The sequence below is a fragment of the Neofelis nebulosa genome, chromosome 12, assembly GCF_028018385.1.
Source record: "Neofelis nebulosa isolate mNeoNeb1 chromosome 12, mNeoNeb1.pri, whole genome shotgun sequence".
Lineage (NCBI taxonomy): Eukaryota > Metazoa > Chordata > Mammalia > Carnivora > Felidae > Neofelis > Neofelis nebulosa.
Genome location: NC_080793.1, coordinates 25795925 through 25815026, shown reverse-complemented (window position 1 = coordinate 25815026; position 19102 = coordinate 25795925). Strand labels below are relative to the sequence as shown.

General features: G+C 44.4%; 1 long non-coding RNA gene across 1 annotated transcript in view; it reads right to left on the bottom strand.

Moving 5' to 3' along the window:
- Positions 1-19102, bottom strand: part of LOC131491529 (uncharacterized) — a 568938-nt gene that overhangs the window by 128738 nt on the left and 421098 nt on the right. The window lies entirely within an intron of this gene.

The window sequence follows — 19102 nt, the reverse complement described above, 5'->3', positions numbered from 1 at the left end:
GTTTTTCTTTCCAAGATTATGCCTTTCTCTTTTGAGGGGGTAGGGTGTTAAAACTATCATCCTTTTATGAAATGATGTCACAGCTGATGGGAGATGTTTTATTTTTATTTTAAATTAGTTTTAATTGAATTACTTGGAAGAATAAAAGGTTAATAACCTCATGATGATTTCCCTCTTTAAAAAAAATATTTCCCTGTCCCTGAAATACCAAAAAAAAAAAAAGCCTGAAAACAATTTTAGAAAGAATTTATGCATTATATTCCTAAAGAAAGGGGGTAAATTTAAAACTATTAAATAAAATACATGATTGTGATGGTTAATTTTGTGTCAACTTGCCTGGGCCACAGGGTGCCCAGATATTTGGTTGAACACTATTCTAGGTGTTTGGGGGATGAAATTAACATTTAAATCAGTAGACTGAATAAAGCAAATTGCCTGCCTTCCATGATAGGGGTGGGCCTCATTCAATCAATTGAAGGCCCACCTGCATAGAAAAAAGAAGGTTGGCCATCCCCAGAGTAAGGAGAATTTTTCCCACCTGACTACTTTCAAACTTGGATATTGGCTTTTTTGCTGACTTTGGACTTGAACTAAAGCATTAGCTCTTCCTGGGTCTTGAGACTACCTGCCTTCAGACTAGAACGAACCATCAGCTTTCCTGGTTTTCAGGACTTTGGACTGAGACTAGAACTAAACCATCAGCCACCCCTGGTTTTCCAGCTTGCTGACTCACCCTGCTTGATCCTGGGACTTGTCAATCTCCATAATCATTACATGAGCCAATTCCATATACACACACAATAATATATACATTTATACATTTATAATATATGCATTTACACACACACACACACACACACACACACACACACACACATGCGATTTATCCCTAACTCCCAAACCCAGTGTATTTAGAATCAACCAGGCTTCATTTCTTTTAATATAAGGCTTAAAAACATCACCAGAGGTCCCTAAATAGCTCATGTTAAATAAAAATAGCAACTGTTCTCTGAATCTACTTCCTTGGGATCTTTTGCCTCCTTCATTTAACCTCTCTGTTCTTTCTAACTAGAATGACCTCTTTCCCATTCCATCTTTCTATGTCAAAATCTTAAATGTTCTGGAAGGCCAATTTCGAATATCATTGCCAAAGGAAGCCTCTGTCCAGTCCGGCCTCCCCTAACTGCATGTGATCTGTAAGTCCATAGAGACATGAGCATCACTTCCTAGCATCACAGTCTGCTTTACTGTGTGCTTATCCGCATATTTCCCTTTCTTCCCTTCCCATTGATCAGACAGATGCACGAGAGCAAGAGCTAATGTCTTTCTCTTATTAGCACAGCTAATAAATATACGATGAGTTGAACGGAATTAAAGAGTTCTCCCTAGTTCATCCAACCCACATAGAATGCCTGGGCTATAAATTTGAACAGGAAATTTCAACACATCAAATGTCATCTCCTACTTGCTATTTCCCTACTTTGGACTCAGCACAAGCCTGAAATGGCCCTGTAGGAATTAGTTGTCTTTGTCTGGAGTCCTGAAAAGACCTGAGGTGTGAGTAGGAAGAAAAAAAAAAAGTTTTCAAATCTGAAAAACAGTAAGAAGTGTTGGGATGGGTTTTTCTGAGGTTTATGAGGAAGACATGTTCACCACCACTTTATTTACTCAGGAAGCTCCTTCTTTCTGTAAGACAACCCTCAGTGGACATTCAGAACCTAGGGGCTACTCAAGGCGGTGGCCCTGGCAACCCACTAATTATAGACAGATATGCATACAGCTTAGCTTGGCATTCAAGGCTCTTTGTAGTCTCACCCTAACCTACAGTTACAATCTTTATTCCTCTTCCCCTTTGGCTTACCAACTTCAGCTCAGTGCAGCCGAGCCAACATCTACCATATCCTACACTGTGTCAGGAGAACAGAAAGGCTTTGGGGATAACAGGATGGAGAAGGTCCAGGACATATCTTCAAGAAATCAACATTAGGTGTTTCTCAAGAAGGAATGATGTTAACCAAACGGGAAAGGGGGAAAGCAGATGCTGTTAGGACTCAGTCACAGTGCAGAACACAGTGACTCCAGACAGAACTGGACCTGATTGTCCTAAGTCCTATAGACGCCAAGTGTCATGCTTTTAAAAATAGATTTATATTTACCTTCTAGGGATTATATTAACTTTTTAAAAATTATGTCTTTTTGTTTTATAGTAACCTTGGTCAAATTATTTCATATTTTCAAGCCACATTTATTCAACTTCACGATGAATGTTAATAAACATAGTAGCTTCTCAAAAAGTGTTTTATCAATAGTGGGTAAGAGTGCTCCAAAATTACCAAACATTATTTCATTTCCACCAGCTTGTGTACACATGGGGTAAAGCAGTGTTTGATAGGCTGTATTCCTACCGAGGGAAAAGGAGGCATGCATAAGAACCAAGACCTCCTCCAAGTCACATTCATGAATTGCTTGGTGACCCCACATGGATCACTTTGTCTTTCTATCTGTCCCTCATGCCTGATTTAGAAGACAAGCGATATTGTCTCTGCCTTATATCTACCTCCTCCAAAGACAGAGAAGATGATTTAGAGTCCAGGAGAAAGTGAGTACCTTTGGGAAAATGGAAGGCAAGATTTTTTTGTCATTCTCTATCTCTCATTCCTTTTGTTATTGTTATTCTTTGCCAAGGACAGTTTTTCATGATGTGTTTTTGTTTTTTAAGGCTGGTAAGACCTCCAGCTTGGGAAGCGAAAGTACTTAACTGTTAGGATGACCTGGTTTAGATTTCAAACTTGGAGAAGCTTGACAAATACGTTGAGGACAAAAGATGTATGTCTACCTTAGAAGTAAGGACAGCACTGGCAGACAGCTGTCGTGGAAAAGACCCGGGGGTCAGGACACCTGGGTTTGAATTCCCGTGCTGCTTTTCATCAGCTATTTGACAGTGTGCAGATTAATTCACCACTCTGGTTCTTACTTTTTGTACCTAAAATAATATTTTGTCTGTCTGTCTATCTATCTATCTATCTATCTATCTGCCTTATAAGGTTTCACATCCACATCAGCTCTCAGTGTACCTGCTCTTGTAGTTCATGCTCTTGGAAGATGACATTATGTTGAAGGCTTTACTAAAGCTCTATACATCTTTGAGGCCCCGTGGAGAAACATCTCTATCTTCTCTGCCATCACTCACTCCCATGGTGATCTAGTGTCTCATAGTCTCAAATACCGTCTACATGTTTGTGATTCTCATCTACCTGGATACTCTGCACCTCCCCCTGAATGTCTAACAAGCCTCTCAAACTTAACCTGCTTCATCTAGAATTATCCCCATCTCTGCACGTGGCCGCTTCTTCCAGTTGTTTATACTCAGAACCTTGGAATCTCTCTTGACTCCTCTCTCTGAAATCCACATTCAAGCTATCAGCAAATCCTGGGGGTTCTCTTTATTTTCATAATACATTCCAGAACCCCACCACTTCTAATCACCTCTCCTCTTATCATTCTGGTCCAAGACACCATTTGCCTTCACCAGGATTCTTGCAACAGTCCCCTGACTAGTCTCTGCTTCTGTACTTGCAAAAATAGAAACTCTTCTCAACGTGACGGCCAGTGCCATCCTACCTAAGAACAACTAACTAACTAACTAACTAACTAACTAACTAACTAACTAACGTCCAATCTTGTCACTCTTCTGTCCAAAACCTTGCCAAGATGCTCCACTTGTACAGAGTCAAGCCAAAGTTTTACCATAGCCCCCCATGCCTCTCTGACTTCTGGCTCCTTCCAGTCCAGCTACACTAGTCTCTTTGCTGCCCTGAGTACTCTAGGCTCTCTCCTGCTCAGTGTCTGCACTCCAGTGGTTTTTTTCTGCTTTCAGTACTAGCCTCCCAAATAGTTCCATGTCTCACTCTCTCACTTCCTTCAGCTTTTGTTCAAATGTCACCTTCTCAGCAAAGCCTTTCCTGACTACCCCGTTTAAAACTGCACCCCAGTACTGGCCCTCCTGAACCCCTTCCCTATGTTTTTTTTTTTTGTATCCATAACACTTTTGACCTCCCAACATTCTATGTTTTACTTACAGCTAGAGTGAAAACTCTATGAGAACAGGTCGTTTTGTTTTTTAGTCACTGATTTATTCCTCTGAACCATGCCTGGCCCCTCATAGGTACTTAATAAATATTTGTTGAATGACTGAACAGTGTATTCTATCCTGTAAATAAAGGCAAGGAGCATCAGTTCATGTACTCTGTTTTAAGAAAAAAATTTTAAGTTTATTTTTGAGAGAGAGCAAGCATGAGTGGGGGAGGGGCAGAGAGAGAGGGAGAGAGAGAAAATCCCAAGTGGTCTCCGTGCTGTCAGCACAGGGCCCGACGTGGGGCTGGAACTCACAAACCGTGAGATCGTGACCTGAGCCGAAACCAAGAGTCTGACACTTAACTGACTGAGCCACCCAGGTGTTCCAGTTCATGTACTCTTAAAAACAACCACTGGGTACATTATCTTCCATTTACAGACTAATGAATGGAAGCTCTGAAGAGATAAAACAGCTTGCTTATGTTTATACAAAGAGTGTGTGCATGGACAGATTAAATCAGGTCTCACAACTTTCAATCCATGCTCTTTCTATTATGTTATAAAGCAGAAAAGATTTGAAAAGCATCCTAAAATTTATGCTTAATTTTTTTTTTTTTAATTTCTGGCCTTACCTCCTTGTGTATAGTTCCCCAGGCTCCAGCATCTATCAGAATGTTTAGGTAAGAAAGGATTCTGTGCCCCAGCACACATCCTACAGAGATCTGTATGTGTGCTGAGCCTTGGCTCTGTTCCCAGACAGAGTCTTCTCTGTCCCTTCTCAACTGGACCATCAGAGCGTAGAAAACCAGGCTGGGGAGGGCTGGGCTTTCATGCAAACGTTGACAAGTCCCTTGGCTTCAGGTCCCAGTGCCCGACACCTCATCCCCCTGTCAGGCAGGCTCCTGTCTCTAGGCTTCTGAAACAACTTTTTCCTTCCTTCACACAGCTTTTGTCTTCCTGCTCTTAGCTTGATGTTGTGTCTGGCCACACAGGCCATGTTGGCTATTTTTACTGACAGCAGCCACCAGCACATATGGTTCCCATTACCACAAACTGTTACCTTCATTGAAACCAGTTTGCAAATGAGTGGACTGCAGACAACGGGGAGGTCAAGTCCACGTGGCCACTCACAGGGCCCCCAGGATTGGCCTGGACAGGTACGTTGGTCTTCATGAATGTCCTTTAAAACCAAATTGGGTTGGACAAAATGCTGATTAATTACACAGATAGTTTTTTTTTCCTTTTCCTTTTCCTCCATGCTCAATTCAGGAGGTTTTCGACAGGGTCAAGTTTCAAAGACAGGCCGCTTTTTATAGAGAGACAAATGCGAGTTTTGTTTCTTTCCATCTTGGGAACTCGCTCCAGGATGATATCTAGATGGGACATGATGCACGTTAACCCCTTGGGGAGTGACAATGACACGCAGCTGTCAGCGCCGAGGACACGAGCAGATGGCGGGATGTGGTGGATCCTGAGCACCTCCTGCCTCCAGAAAGATGGTTAGAGACACCCAGAGCTTCAGACAGCACCTCCTCCGGTGTGTAAAACACCCTCTCACTCACAAAACGTTCTCGAACGCATGATCTCACGGAGTCTTACAGCCTTGCTTCGAGATTGGGTTTTTCATTTCTATCTTAGAGGTGAAGCTTTGAGGAGCTAGATGGCTTTCCAAGGCTCTCTGGCTAGTAAGAAACTTCAGCCTGGAGCTCATGCCCCAACCCCACAGTTGCCTGAGTGGCCTGAAACAAAACCAGGCAAAGCTTGTTCAAAGACATAAAGCTAGTAGCTTACAGCAGGGCCTGATGGGGCTTGTTTCATCGAAACTGGAAGTTGGCATTGAGACCCAGGCTCACTATGCCACTATAAAGCTGCTGCCACTCTAGCTGGATGACATCAAATGGATGTAAACAAAGGGCTTCTTCCCACAGGTGTTGTATGTCATCTTATGAAGGGCCAGGAGTTACGGTAATGCCCTGTGCACAAGCCCTCCAGAGCGGTGGGGAGGTGAAAAGGAGAGCTCTGGAGAAGAGACTGAGTCTGGAGGCAGGGGCCAGTCATTATAAGACCCCTTCCACGCTGATAAGCTGTGATTTGAGACCTTCCTACCAGGCCTTCCAAGGTCTTCTGGGCTCCACTCCCCCTTGCCGACCAGGTTCCAGATCCGCTGTGTCCTTTTAGCTTCTCAGACACACACAGCTTTTTCCCAATTCCAGGTCTTTGAGCATGTTATTCTCTTCACCTGGAATACTCATCCCCTGTTCTTTGCAAGTCCGTTTCCCACGTAAATGTCCCCATCTCAGAAAGTCCTTCCTTGGCCACTCCATTGGGTTGAATAGTGACCCTTCCCCTACCCCCAAATATGTGCATATCCCAATACCTAGAAACTGTGAAGGTGACCCTCTTTGGAAAAAGGGTCTTTGCAGATTTAATTAAATTCAGGATCTTGGGATGACATCATCCTGTATTTAGGGTGGGCCCTAACTCCAATGACAGGTGTCCTTAGTCCTTATAAGAAGAGGAGAGAATGTGGAGACACACAGAGAGAAGGCGGCAATATGAAGACGAAGGCAGGGACTGGAGTAATGCAGGTCCAAGCCAAGAAATGCTGATAGCCACCAGAAGCTGGATGAAGCAAGGGACGATTACCCTCTGGAGACTCGAGAGTGCAGTCCTGCTGACGCTTCTGTTCTTTTGAAGCCCTCAAGTATGTGCTAATTTGCTACAGCAGCCCTACCCGTGGAGTAAGTAAGTTCTGACTTTTCTGGCTTCATGTCACTCCCCAGGTCCCTCCACATTTCACGTCTGCCACGCTCCTCTCCCCACCGCCCCCTCCCTCCTCAGTTCCTTTACACACGCAGCTCGCTCTGCCCAGATGCCGCCAGCCCCTTCTCCACTCGGCAAACCCTAACTAGTTCTTTGAGACTGTGACACAGCCTTCCAATGGAAGCATAGCCTAGTTTCCATCCCCGTGGCCCATTGGTCCCGTGTCTGCTGTAGCATGTAAAGGAGGGCGTGCGATGCCTAAGCACTTGGCTGGCTTCCCAATAGGCTCCAAGCTCTTTGGGAGGCCAGGGCCAGGCCTCATTCCTGTCTGCAGCCCAGCACCCGACACAAGGCCTAGGACTGAGAGTGCACTCTACACAAGGGCGTTAAATAATGACTTTTTGTAGAAAATGGCTATTATAATCCACTTTTTAAAATAGACTTTATTTTTTCGAGAACAGTCTAAATTTACAGAAAAATTAAAAAGATTGTACAGTTTCCGTATACTCTGCACCCCCGTTATTAACATCTCACATTGGTATGGTACATTTGCTTCAATTAATGAACCAAAATTGATGTCTTGATATTAACTACAGTCCATGTTTTGTTCAGATTTCCTTAGCTTTTACCTCATTTGTAGTTTTTGTTGTTCCAGGATCCCATCTAGGGCACCGCATTACATTTAGCAGTTGTGTCTCCTTAGGCTCTTCTTGGCTGTAACAGTTTCAGACTTTGCTTTTGATGACCTTGACAGTTTTGAGGAGTACTGCTCAGGTATCTAATAGAATATACTCCTATTGTAATTAAATGTTTTTCTCATGATTAGACCAGGGTGATGTGTTATTAAGAGGAAGGTCTTACACATGTACAGTGCCACATCACATCATCACAAAATATCAAGGGTACATACTATCAACATGATTTATTACCATTGATACTGACCTTGATTACATCACTGAGGTAGTATCTGAAAGGTTTCTCCATTGTAAAGTTATTTTTTTTCCCCCTTTTCCATACTCTGCGCCCTGGAAGAAAACCACTACCAGCAGTTGCAATTTGTTTTTTAAGCTGTAATTATGCTTTGATTTACTAAGTGGTGCTCTAAATAAGGTCCACCATTGATTAATTGTCACAGCACTCTAAATGGGGAGGGTCAGAGGAGTTACATTATATTCCCAAGGTCATACAGCTAGTAGGAATGGAGACAAATTCAGTTAGATCAGACTCCAAATGCCTTTTCTATACTGCTTCCCTAGAGTACTAATCAACTAAATCCTTAGCATGACCTTCCAAGTGTCCTGGGTCTTGCTTTGCAGAGAGTGAAATGGAAACCTGGATTGGGAGCAATAATTTACTATCTATGCTGTCTTTGGAAGCAGTTTAACATGCAGATCCATTCCGTGTACCAACATAAACGTCTTTATTGCCGTTCCTTCCCCCCACCCAGTACCATGAACAAGAGTCATAAACTCATGTCAGCTCTGCCTGGAACGGTACAAGGATGTCAGACAATGGCTCTGGAAATCTAGCTCAGGTATGTAACACATTCAAAGCTGAGAGAAGTGGAGGGCAGAAAGTGCTTTAGGATTGTTGTCAAGGGTATAGGGAAGATAGGCAGTATTACATCCCAGAAAATCAGTAGTTAAGGGAGTTGGAGGCCCAGAGAGTGGTAGTGACTATCATAGGCTGGATCCATAGGGAGATATTGGCAGAGCTGGTACCAGAAACAGTGTCTTCAGTTTGGCTCAGGACTCTTTTTATTTGAGAAAAGTGGCCTCCAAGAAGCAAAGTCATGGTCGATCATTGTTCACACTCAGCAGGTTCCATTGGTAAGAACAGGGTCTAAGAAATGGGTTTTCCATGACCAGTGAGCTACTGTGTTCAGAGCACTTTGGCACCATTTGGGGGGCCAAACCATCCCTTATGAGCCTCCTTTGGGACATATAACTATCCCTTATGAGTCTCCTCTGTCCTCTGTGAGTAACTCCTTAGCCTCTAGGTTAACCAGGACTAAAGGTGAAGGACCCAGAATAGAGTGTATAAAAAGATTGGAAACACTAAAGAAAGAGGGGGAGACTCAATGATCCAAGATCTGTTGTCTTCCCTTCTAACAGGGAAAACATCTTACTTCTCCCTGAGGCCATTTCCAGAGCTTGGATGAGGACCAGTGACAGGATTGCGGGTCCACTGGTCTATATGACCATGAGCAGAAATCAGGTGACACAGATTGGATCCTTTTGCTTTTATAGGGTTTATGGGCTAACAAAATCAAGGGCTACAATTATAAGTCAGGGGCATCCAGAAATGTTCAGAAAAAATTCCTTTTTTTTTTTTTTTAATTTTTTTTTCAAAGTTTTTAATTTATTTTTGGGACAGAGAGAGACAGAGCATGAACGGGGGAGGGGCAGAGAGAGAGGGAGACACAGAATCGGAAACAGGCTCCTGGCTCCGAGCCATCAGCCCAGAGCCTGACGCAGGGCTCGAACTCACAGACCGCGAGATTGTGACCTGGCTGAAGTCGGACGCTTAACCGACTGCGCCACCCAGGCGCCCCGAAAAAATTCCTTTTAAGATATTTGTATAATAATAACCTTCATAGTACCAAACACGTGTAGAGAAATTTCTCTCTTATATCATCTCCTGTGTGTCTTCCAATGAATTTGACATGATTGTCTTCATTTCACAGAGGAATAAATTAAACCTTAAAGAAGTTAAGTCTCTTACTTAAGACTATGGAGGTAAAACTAGACTCTAGATTTCAATCCTGATTTTTTGACAATTTGATAGTGATCATCTCGGTCTCTTATTTCTGCTTGTAACACACATCTATTGATTCTAAATATCCCACGATTCAGTCTAAGCCCAGATATTCTAATCAGTAACAACTGAAGAGGCAGTTTCAGCAGATGGATGACATGTTCTATTTCTACAAATTGAATACTAAAAGTAGGAGCAGGAAGCTGAGGGGCTTGGGGGTGGGGGGTGGATTCGAAAGAGATCTTGTTGCTCCAGGGAAGGCTGAAGATGCCAGATGCACTAGGGAACTGGCTGAGGAGGAGGCAGAGATGAATATAGTATAAGTAAAGCTACCAAAAGAGCTGCAGTGAGTTTTAAGATGGGGAATGGAGTGGGCAGGGGTTTGACTCATTTCCACTAACCTATGAGTGCCCTGCAGCTAACCTGACACATGTGGATGTCAGACTAGTGCTAGTTGAAAGAAAGAGAGAGAGAGAAAGAAGAGGAAAGGAAAGGAAAGGAAAGGAAAGGAAAGGAAAGGAAAGGAAAGGAAAGGAAAGGAAAGGAAAGGAAAGGAAGGGAAGGGAAGGGAAGGGAAGGGAAGGGAAGGGAAGGGAAGGGAAGGGAAGGGAAGGGAAGGGAAGGGAAAGGAAAGGAGGGAGCAAGGAGGAAGTAAAGAAAGAAAGGCAACTGAAGAGATAGGATGAAGCAGTCCCTAGTTTACCATCTTGGGACTTTCCTTTCTGGGACATATTTCAAACAAAGTTTTCTTCAAGTGTAAATATAAAGGCCAATCAATGCAGAAGGAATGTCCAGCAACAACGATAGACAGACACAAAGGGTAACTAGCTCAGTGGGCTAAGAGTGGGTGGGGAACTTCTTTAGATAATGGATCAAATGGATATAGCAAAAAGACAATGACATTGTGACAATAAAGTTTTGGAGACAATGACTGGACAACTGAACATGTCAGTTCAGAGTGTCTTGAAGAGAAAACTCCTAAGACTATAGGGATAGATAGAGATAACACACAAAAATGCAAATAATTGTGTAAAAGTCTAAGTTCCAAGTAATAATCTAACTTCAAAGTGAGAAACCTAAGAACAGGGAGGATTGTACAAGGGGTTTACAGGAAGAGGCATTTTACTCCCCCTCCCGGGAGGCTGTGGTGCAGGCGTTGAGTCAAGGAGCACTTGGAAAAGGCTCCCTGTTCACTAAAGGGAAGATGTGGAATACAAGGAAAATGAGGGTGGTTTCCAGATGACAAGCAAATTCCACCAGCCAGTAAATGAAGCCATTCACACTCCCTTTTTCAAGATTCCTTTTTGTTTAAAAACAAACTAAAGTAGCTCTCCTAATATACTGTTTCTGGTTACAGACGTGACAACAGACTCTGCTCACCTTCCCCACTTAGGTCCTTTCTCCCGTGCCTGGGACTCAGGGATGAGGAGGCTGTGGAGGGAAGAGAGCTGAGGTTCTTTGAAGAATACTGAGGGAGAAAAAACGGGTAAGGAAAACTAACTTTCCATGTGCTGGGCACCGTACGACAGATTTTCACATGGATCATTTCATTTGATCCCTACCACTACTCTGTGACACGGGTGCATATATTTTGGGTGTAGAGTCGAAGAAACTAATGAAGTAATTTATCCAAGCTCACGTAACTCATTACTGATGGAGTGAGGATTCGACTCCAGGTTCTACGTTCGTAATTGCTGTGGTGATCTCAACCCTCTAGTCTTCACTGAATATCAGTGCAATAATGACTGATGTCAGTGAAGCACGTGTCACTTTGGAAATAAAAATCACTCAAACAAGAGATACCTAAAAACAACTGGAGAATACAATGCCTAGCACATTGCCGTATATACAGTAGATTTAAATCAATTACTTCCCTCCCTTTGCCCCCATCCCATACACAATGCCCCAATATTAGCACTTCCATTGACAAATGGAGGGGTAGATTTAATGGATGTTGTTTCCTAAGGTTCCCTTAGCATAGATAGAGGCCAGCGTTCCAGTGTCCATTACACAGACAAACCAGGAGAGCTCTCTGAGACAGGGGTACTGGCCTGGTGTATGTGACCTCAGACCCATGGTGGGGCCCAAGTACAGGCCATCTGCATGCTTCCTTCTTGTTCTGTGTCAGTCTTCCATAGGTATATGATTTAGTAAACGGACTAGGAATTTTGCCTCTAAGATGAGTTCCTCTACTACACAGTTCTCATATACACAAGATTACGTACGAGTAAGATTTGAGCACTTATGGGACTCTAGACTTCAGTGTACAGAATGTATCTATGATAAACCACATGAAAAAGGAACTGGTAGTAAAAATGGATAAGGGAGGTAAGCAGCTGGGAGAGCAGAAGTCAAGGTGTTTGCTATTGCTTTACATATAGTAGGTGATGCAAAAAGATATTAGGGACCACAAGGAAAAGAAGCGAATTATAAATGTTCACCATCCTACTTTCTTTCCCTTTTACTCGGCCCATTAAAGGCGATTCTTTCCCAATTCAGCTTCTTCTCTTTTCCCAGTTTATACCACGCACGGAAGTGTTCAGCTGCAGGAAACTGATATTGAAACACAGTGGCTTAAATACTCAGAGGGTGATTTTCTCACATATGTTAAGTCTGGCTTTTGGATTTGGTTCAATGTTTCATCAATGTCAAGACCAGGGTTCATGCAGTTCCTCTGGCCTTTAATTCATTCTCAGCACCTCATAGTCAAAAAATGGCTGCAATAGCTCCAGATATCACAATTTTTTCAAGACAGGGGGAAGGGAAGAGGGACAGCATATACCCCTTTTATCAGAAACTTTAATATTTCTACACAAGCTAAAAGAAATATAAACAGAGATTGACCTATAGTATGATCCACTGTGGCACCATTTATGAAATGAAGTAACTAGAAACAAATTTAATGCCCAAAGAGAAAGGGACTGCTTAGACATGTTATAACATCTTTATAATAAAAAATTAGGCGGACAATAAAATATTTTTAAAGAGTCCTTAGAGATATTGGAAAATGCTCATTTAAATTTTTAAGTGAAAAAAAGCAGGACATGAAGTATATGGTTTCAATTATGTATTTAAAAATAGGTATATAGAAAGAAGATCGAAAAGGACTATTGTAGGGGCACCTGAGTGGCTCAGTTGGTTAAGCATTTGACTTCGGCTAAGGTGGTGATCTCATAGCTTGTGAGTTCGAATTCCACGTCAGGCTCTGGGGTGACAGTTCAGAGCCTGGAGCCTGCTTTGGATGCTGTGTCTCCCTCTCTCTCTCTGCCCCACCCCCACTTGCACTTTGTCTCTCTCTCTCTCTCTCTCTCTCAAAAGTAAATAATAAAACATTAAAAAGAAAAAGAAAAAGAAAAGGACTATTCTGGGATCATCAGAATTGTTCCTTTTCTTTATTTCTGTATTCTTTGCCTCTTCCACATCTTCTCCAACAAACATATTTAATAACCAGGAATTATTTAATTAAAAAAGAGCTCACCCCTACCAGATCTCCACTTTGTCCACTCCTTGATTCCCATTCCTCTCCTGCTAATAAAGGCTCACTCCCGCATCTAATTCTCAACCCTTGACCAATACAGAGAGCTTTGGATTGTCAGCTACTAGGGCAAATCCGATATTCACTCTCCAGGCTGATTTTTGTAGGACTACCATATGTCCCAACTTTTACCTGCTGCACAGGTGTAATTATTAATATACAATTCAACATTTTCCTTTCAGAAATCTCCAGTAAGGATGATAAATTGTATGTTCTCCTTGGATTTTAGGGATGAATAGGGTCTCAAAGCGAGGCTGGGGATACAAATTGACCCATCAAGGCCTTCCAATTTGCTAAGTTTACAATACCCACTAGGTGCCATGGGACATTGAACAAAGCACAGAGCCTTGGAGGGATGGAGATACAGATTCAAATTTGAGCTCCATCTGACAAGCTGCATAGCCTTTGGGTCTCCAAACTTGGTTGTCTTTTCCTACAAACCAACCATTGTAACGCCCATCTCACTGAGCCATGGCCTGGAGTGAGTGAGAGAGTCCACATTAAATGCCAGGGGTCTGGCCTCCTGCCTGGCAGGCAGAAGCCAGCTCTCACCCTCTCTCCTGTCTTAACCAACTCAAGTCAGTAACCTCAAATGAATCCCAAGGATCCCCTAGGCTCTCCTTGGTGCAGACACAATGAGGAGGTGTCCTAGAATCAATGTCAGGGTGATTCAGAGAAGCAGAGTGGTGAATGGCATACTCATATCTGATTTATAGTCATGAACATGCAAGAAAGAATGTGGGGGGATTAGCGACAGGAATTAAAAGGCTTTTTTTTTTTTTTTAAATTTTTTTTTTTTCAACGTTTTTTATTTATTTTTGGGACAGAGAGAGACAAAGCATGAACGGGGCAGGGGCAGAGAGAGAGGGAGACACAGAATCGGAAACAGGCTCCAGGCTCCGAGCCATCAGCCCAGAGCCTGACGCGGGGCTCGAACTCACTGACCGTGAGATCGTGACCTGGCTGAAGTCGGACGCTTAACCGACTGCGCCACCCAGGCGCCCCATGAATTAAAAGGCTTTTAAAAAACATGGGTGTCACTTCCATCAGTCAACAGTTCCCCATGCATGTGGGCTATCTGCTAGGGGGTTCTGATATGCTCTTGATGTCTTTTTGAGACTGTCCTTTTGGGAAAGGCCCAGGGGAAATTCAGAGGGGTCACTGAGAAGCCCTGTGTAAAGGGATGCCCCATCCCAAACCTGTGAAGAGCAAAGAGCCTGCGTTGACTCTTCCTGGGTTCAGCTTTTGGACCTAAAACCCTGGCATCTATTTCCCTGGGAAAGAATTAAACCATTTTTGAGCAACAATCCAAAGAGAGGAACAGCATTGTACCCGACTTCTTCCCCTTGGTTGCAGTAAGTCAAGAGTCTTAGAATCCAGATTTTGTTGAGAAGAGAATAAAAAAGACTTCAAAATCCCCGAAGCTTCCTTATTTATCAAGGGCCACTTCTACTGCATTACCCTGAGCAACTTGGAAGATAGGGTGGGATAGGTTCCTGAGAACACAAAGAGGAAGAAGAAATGATTCCACTGGAGGGTTCGTGGAGAAGTCAGAACAAGGTCTCCAAGTCAGTGTTCTTACTACCTGCACCTTTTGAGGGAGTCAACACTGGGGAGAGGGATAAAATATTCCAGTATGAGAGAATCAGAATATCGCCTTATTTCCTTGATAATGATGGGAACAGCACTGACAGTAACATTAATAGCAAAGAGATGGGCTTGGCTATGGGCACGTCACGAGGGCCAGGTGGTGGTCTAAGTCCACTCCATACAGGAGCCATTGAACTCTCACTTCTAGTACTAGTACTAGCCCTATTTCAGAGATGAGGGAATGAAAATACAGATTTTTAAATATATTCTCCCAGGCCATTGGCTAGAAAGTGACCAAGCTTTGTTTCAAGCACAGAAAGAATGATCCAGAGTCTATGCTCTAAATCACAAAACACCACTGCTTCTTGGTCATGACATGAAATTATACTTCTTTGGAGGCTTATTATGAGCCACAGCCTGTATTAGGCATATGACAAATATTATCTCATTTAACACTCAAAACCCCTATGACATAGGTGCCATTGTCATCCCACTTTACATGTGAAACAGAGGCAAAGAGAAGCTTCAAAACTTTCACAAAATCATAGAGCCAGCACATGCCACAGAAGGATTTAAACCCAGACTGTCTGGATCTGAGTCCCTGCTGATGTGGCTGAGCCTCGGGGTTCCGCAGTGCCAGAGAGAATGGACATTGGGAAGACACTGGGCCCTAACGAACCAGCGAAGGGCACTCAAGCCCATCAGCCCCCAGGAGGCAGCAGCCTTTGAAAAGACTTGGTCTTCTGGTTCAAAGATAGCACTTATCTACATTTCTCTGTTCTTCTCCATCACCATCAGGGCTCATCCAGACTAATGAAGGCAGAGCTAATATGCCCCTCCTCCTCCTCCTCCATCATCATCAAAACTCAGCTGGAGTAACAGAAGGAGAGCACTCATGCCCCATCCCCTCCTCTTCTGCGTCCTTACCAAGGTTCAGAAGGGTTAACAGAAAGGCCTCCCAAATGACTTATCTATGATCTCTTCCCACACAGCCGGACCCTCACGTGTCACTTGAAACATAAATCTGACCCTCGTCCTTCTCAGGTTACAAACCTTCGATAGTTCCTATTGTCTACAGCAGTGCTGTCCAATGGAACTTTTTGAGATGACAGAGATGGCCTGTATCTGCCCTGCCCAATATAATAGCCACTAGACATGTGACATTGAGCACCTGAAATATTACCTGTGCCGTCAAGGAATTGAATTTTTAATTGTATTTGATTTAAACTTATTTAAAGAGCCTCATGTGGCTAGTAAGTACCACATTGGACAATCTAGGTCAAGAGGATGAAACCCTACATCCTTAGATTGATAATGGGGCCACTTCTGACCTGGGCATTGCCTTCTCACTCAGCCTAGAGTGTTCCGATCCCCCATCCTTCACCTGCAGCTGCTTGTAGTGTCGTGATTCAGCGGAGCTAGTTTGGGCCTCCATGCTTTTGCACAGCACTGGGACTAGGGAAAGAAAAGCCAGGCACTCACTCTCAATGTCGTGAAATGCAGAGTTGGGAAAGTCCTTCAGTGCTTTCCCTTCTCCATCAGTCCCCACTTGATCTTCAAACCCCCTCTCAAACGCCTCCCCCACCAGAGAGCCTTTCCTGGCATCCCCAGCCAGAGCTGGGTCCCTTCCCATCCAGGTCACCAAAGCTTACACAAAACTTGGCCATTTTTCTTCTGACACCAAGCCCCCTGTTTTCCTATCTGCCTGTCTTCTGGCTGGTCAGTTCTTGAACACCTGGGACCACGGGTCATTCACTCCTATGTCATTGCATCCTAGACAGAAAAGGGCTCATTCGGCAAATGTAAATTGAATGATCGCAATGGATTTTTGTGTCAATAGAGGTATTCCATTGATTGGGCCTGACCCACAGTGACAGCTGCCCCCCAAGTTCTCAGATGTGTTAGAATTGGGGGTTAAGCCAAGACGTGATGTCAGCAAATGGAAGGGAGGGGACGAGAGGTTATCTTCTCGCATTCTCTTCTAAGTCTAGCTAGACTTCTCCCCTGAAAACCACCCCATTCCCCCCATGCCTGGCCCCTCCACAACCCATCTAGCTACCTTTTCTCCCCTCCCTTCCACAACATGTCCTTACTCTGTTGGCCTCTGCCAGACTTTGGATTCTGTCCCACCCCCTCTTACCTCCAGTGGAATTGGATGCCATTCGTCTTGGCAACAACCTGGAGGCTATACTTGTCCTTCTACCAGCACTAATTAGTTACTGAACAAACAGCAAGAGAGCCTCAGGATAGGCCCATATGCAGGACTTCCAGACTGGGTGGAAAATGTCAAGATGTAATGCAACTTCTGCTCTGAATCATGTCTGGAGAATGAAATGTGAGAGAGAGCCAAGTCCTGAAACACATGAGAAAAATAGGAGAATGGAGCACAGTCCTCCCAGAGTGTCAGTGCCTTCGGAACATGATTGGGAGGGGGAACAATTCATGTGGCCGGGAAGAGCCAGGACGCTGCTTTGCTAAGCATTCTCCTTGCTCTGGGTCGCGCTGCATGAATGCGCGGTGTTGACTGAAGTTTCGTGTCTGTGGATGGTTCAAAAGAAGTAAAAGGGTTGAAGATGCTTTTAAAATGTGGAACACCTGATATGGGATGGGAAGTTACAGCTAGGTAGGTTTTGCTTGGGGTCAGGGCTCATCTCAAACACACTCATTTATGATCAGAGGAACCACAGCCCACAGAGGGGAGGTGACTTTTCTGAGTGCACACAGCATGTTAGTAGCAAGGGATTCTGGGCCTTGAACCCACTTTCCTTGGTTCCTGGCAAGTGCTTTTTCTGCTGAAGCTCACAGAGGGATGTGGGTTCAGGGAAACACAAGCTGACTTTCTTTTTAAAGTGTCTCCCCTTCCATCCTCACAAAGGAGGATGTGGTACACGACTGTGTGAAACCTGCGGGAGCAGTCTCCGGCATCACAAGCTCCTTGTCCCCAGAAGAGAGGAGAGCTGAGCCCCGTTGGCTCTCAGCTCTGATGTGGCCACACCATCTGGGTGGGGTGGTCCGGACAAACTCAGAAGCTAGGGGTAAATGACGTTGGGTCAAGTCCTGGTTCTTCCACTTGTTTGCTCCTTCCTGGGAACATCATTTCACTTTCTGGGCTTCTGCTTTTCATCTGGGAAGTGGGGTGGGAAACCTGATCTCATAGACAATTTCTGAGATAAATGAGATGATGGTTACTAAGGTACCTAATTCAACAGCTCTATTTAGCAAACTGAGAAGCCACCCTGTGTCTCCTCTGGGGATTCAGGGGTGGCAGCCAGATGCCCAGGAGGTGGCGGGCATCCATCATGGCCCACGGGTAGAGGCATGTCAGGGGTGGGGGTGGGGATGTGGGTGAATGTGGCCCCACGGGCTGCAGACTCTCAAACCTGAGGAGTTGTTCCCACCCCCTGTGTACCCTGTTGCAGCTCCACTCTCCTGCTGGCTCTGCAGCACCCCCTCCCCATCTCCCCAAGCATCTGGAGCAGCTGACTCAAGCACCAATGAGATCATGTTTTTATTTGCTCTGTTTGTTTTTTGTTTATAAAGCTGGGCTCCTGGGAGAAGCCCGCTCCAAAGGCAGGTCTGAGAAGTGAAGGTCAGCCCTGAGGCTGACCACAGGACTACAGGGCCCAGGCCCAGCTGGGGAAAACACCAGGCCACCACACCTAATGGGCCTGTCCCAACTTGCACTGTGACAGCACTTCTCCTCTGCGCCCAGCCTGGGGCAGGAGGCTGGGGAGGTAGAGGCAAAGCCAGCAAGGACCCTGTCCTGGAGACCCTCAGGGGCTCACAAGAAAAGTGTAGAGACTATTGCATAATGCAATATGATCAAGCTGTGATGACAACAAAAGCTCATCAGCTCATTTGAGGATTAAATTAGTTGTAGCAAGTCCTTGAAAAAAGTTAACAATTATTCTTACAAAAACTTTAGTGCTTTAGAGTTCTGCCTTGGGGGTGGGACCGTGTGTGGTGGGGATTCTGTGAGGCATGTTGATTGAGACCAGGGAGACTTCTTCTTCTAGGCTGGTGTATAGCCTCGTCACATAAAAAAAAATACTTAGTTCTACCTGCTGTGTGCTGGGATCTATGCTAGGTTCTGCTTTGAGGAGATGCCAGAGATGTGTAAGACTCGATCCCTGCCCTCCAAAACCTCTTAGGTCTGGTGAGAAAGAGGACACATGAATAAACACACGACCGTGTGAACCCTGCAGGAGCACTCTCCAGCATCACAAGCTCCTGAACCTCCCATAGCTTGTTGCCCCAGCTGAACCCATATCCTTGGTATCATAATTATGCTTATCCTACAAGGCTTTTGTGAGGATGAAATAAAACAGGGGCGCCCAGGTGGCTCAGTCGGTTAAGCGTCCAACTTCCAACTTCAGCTCAGGT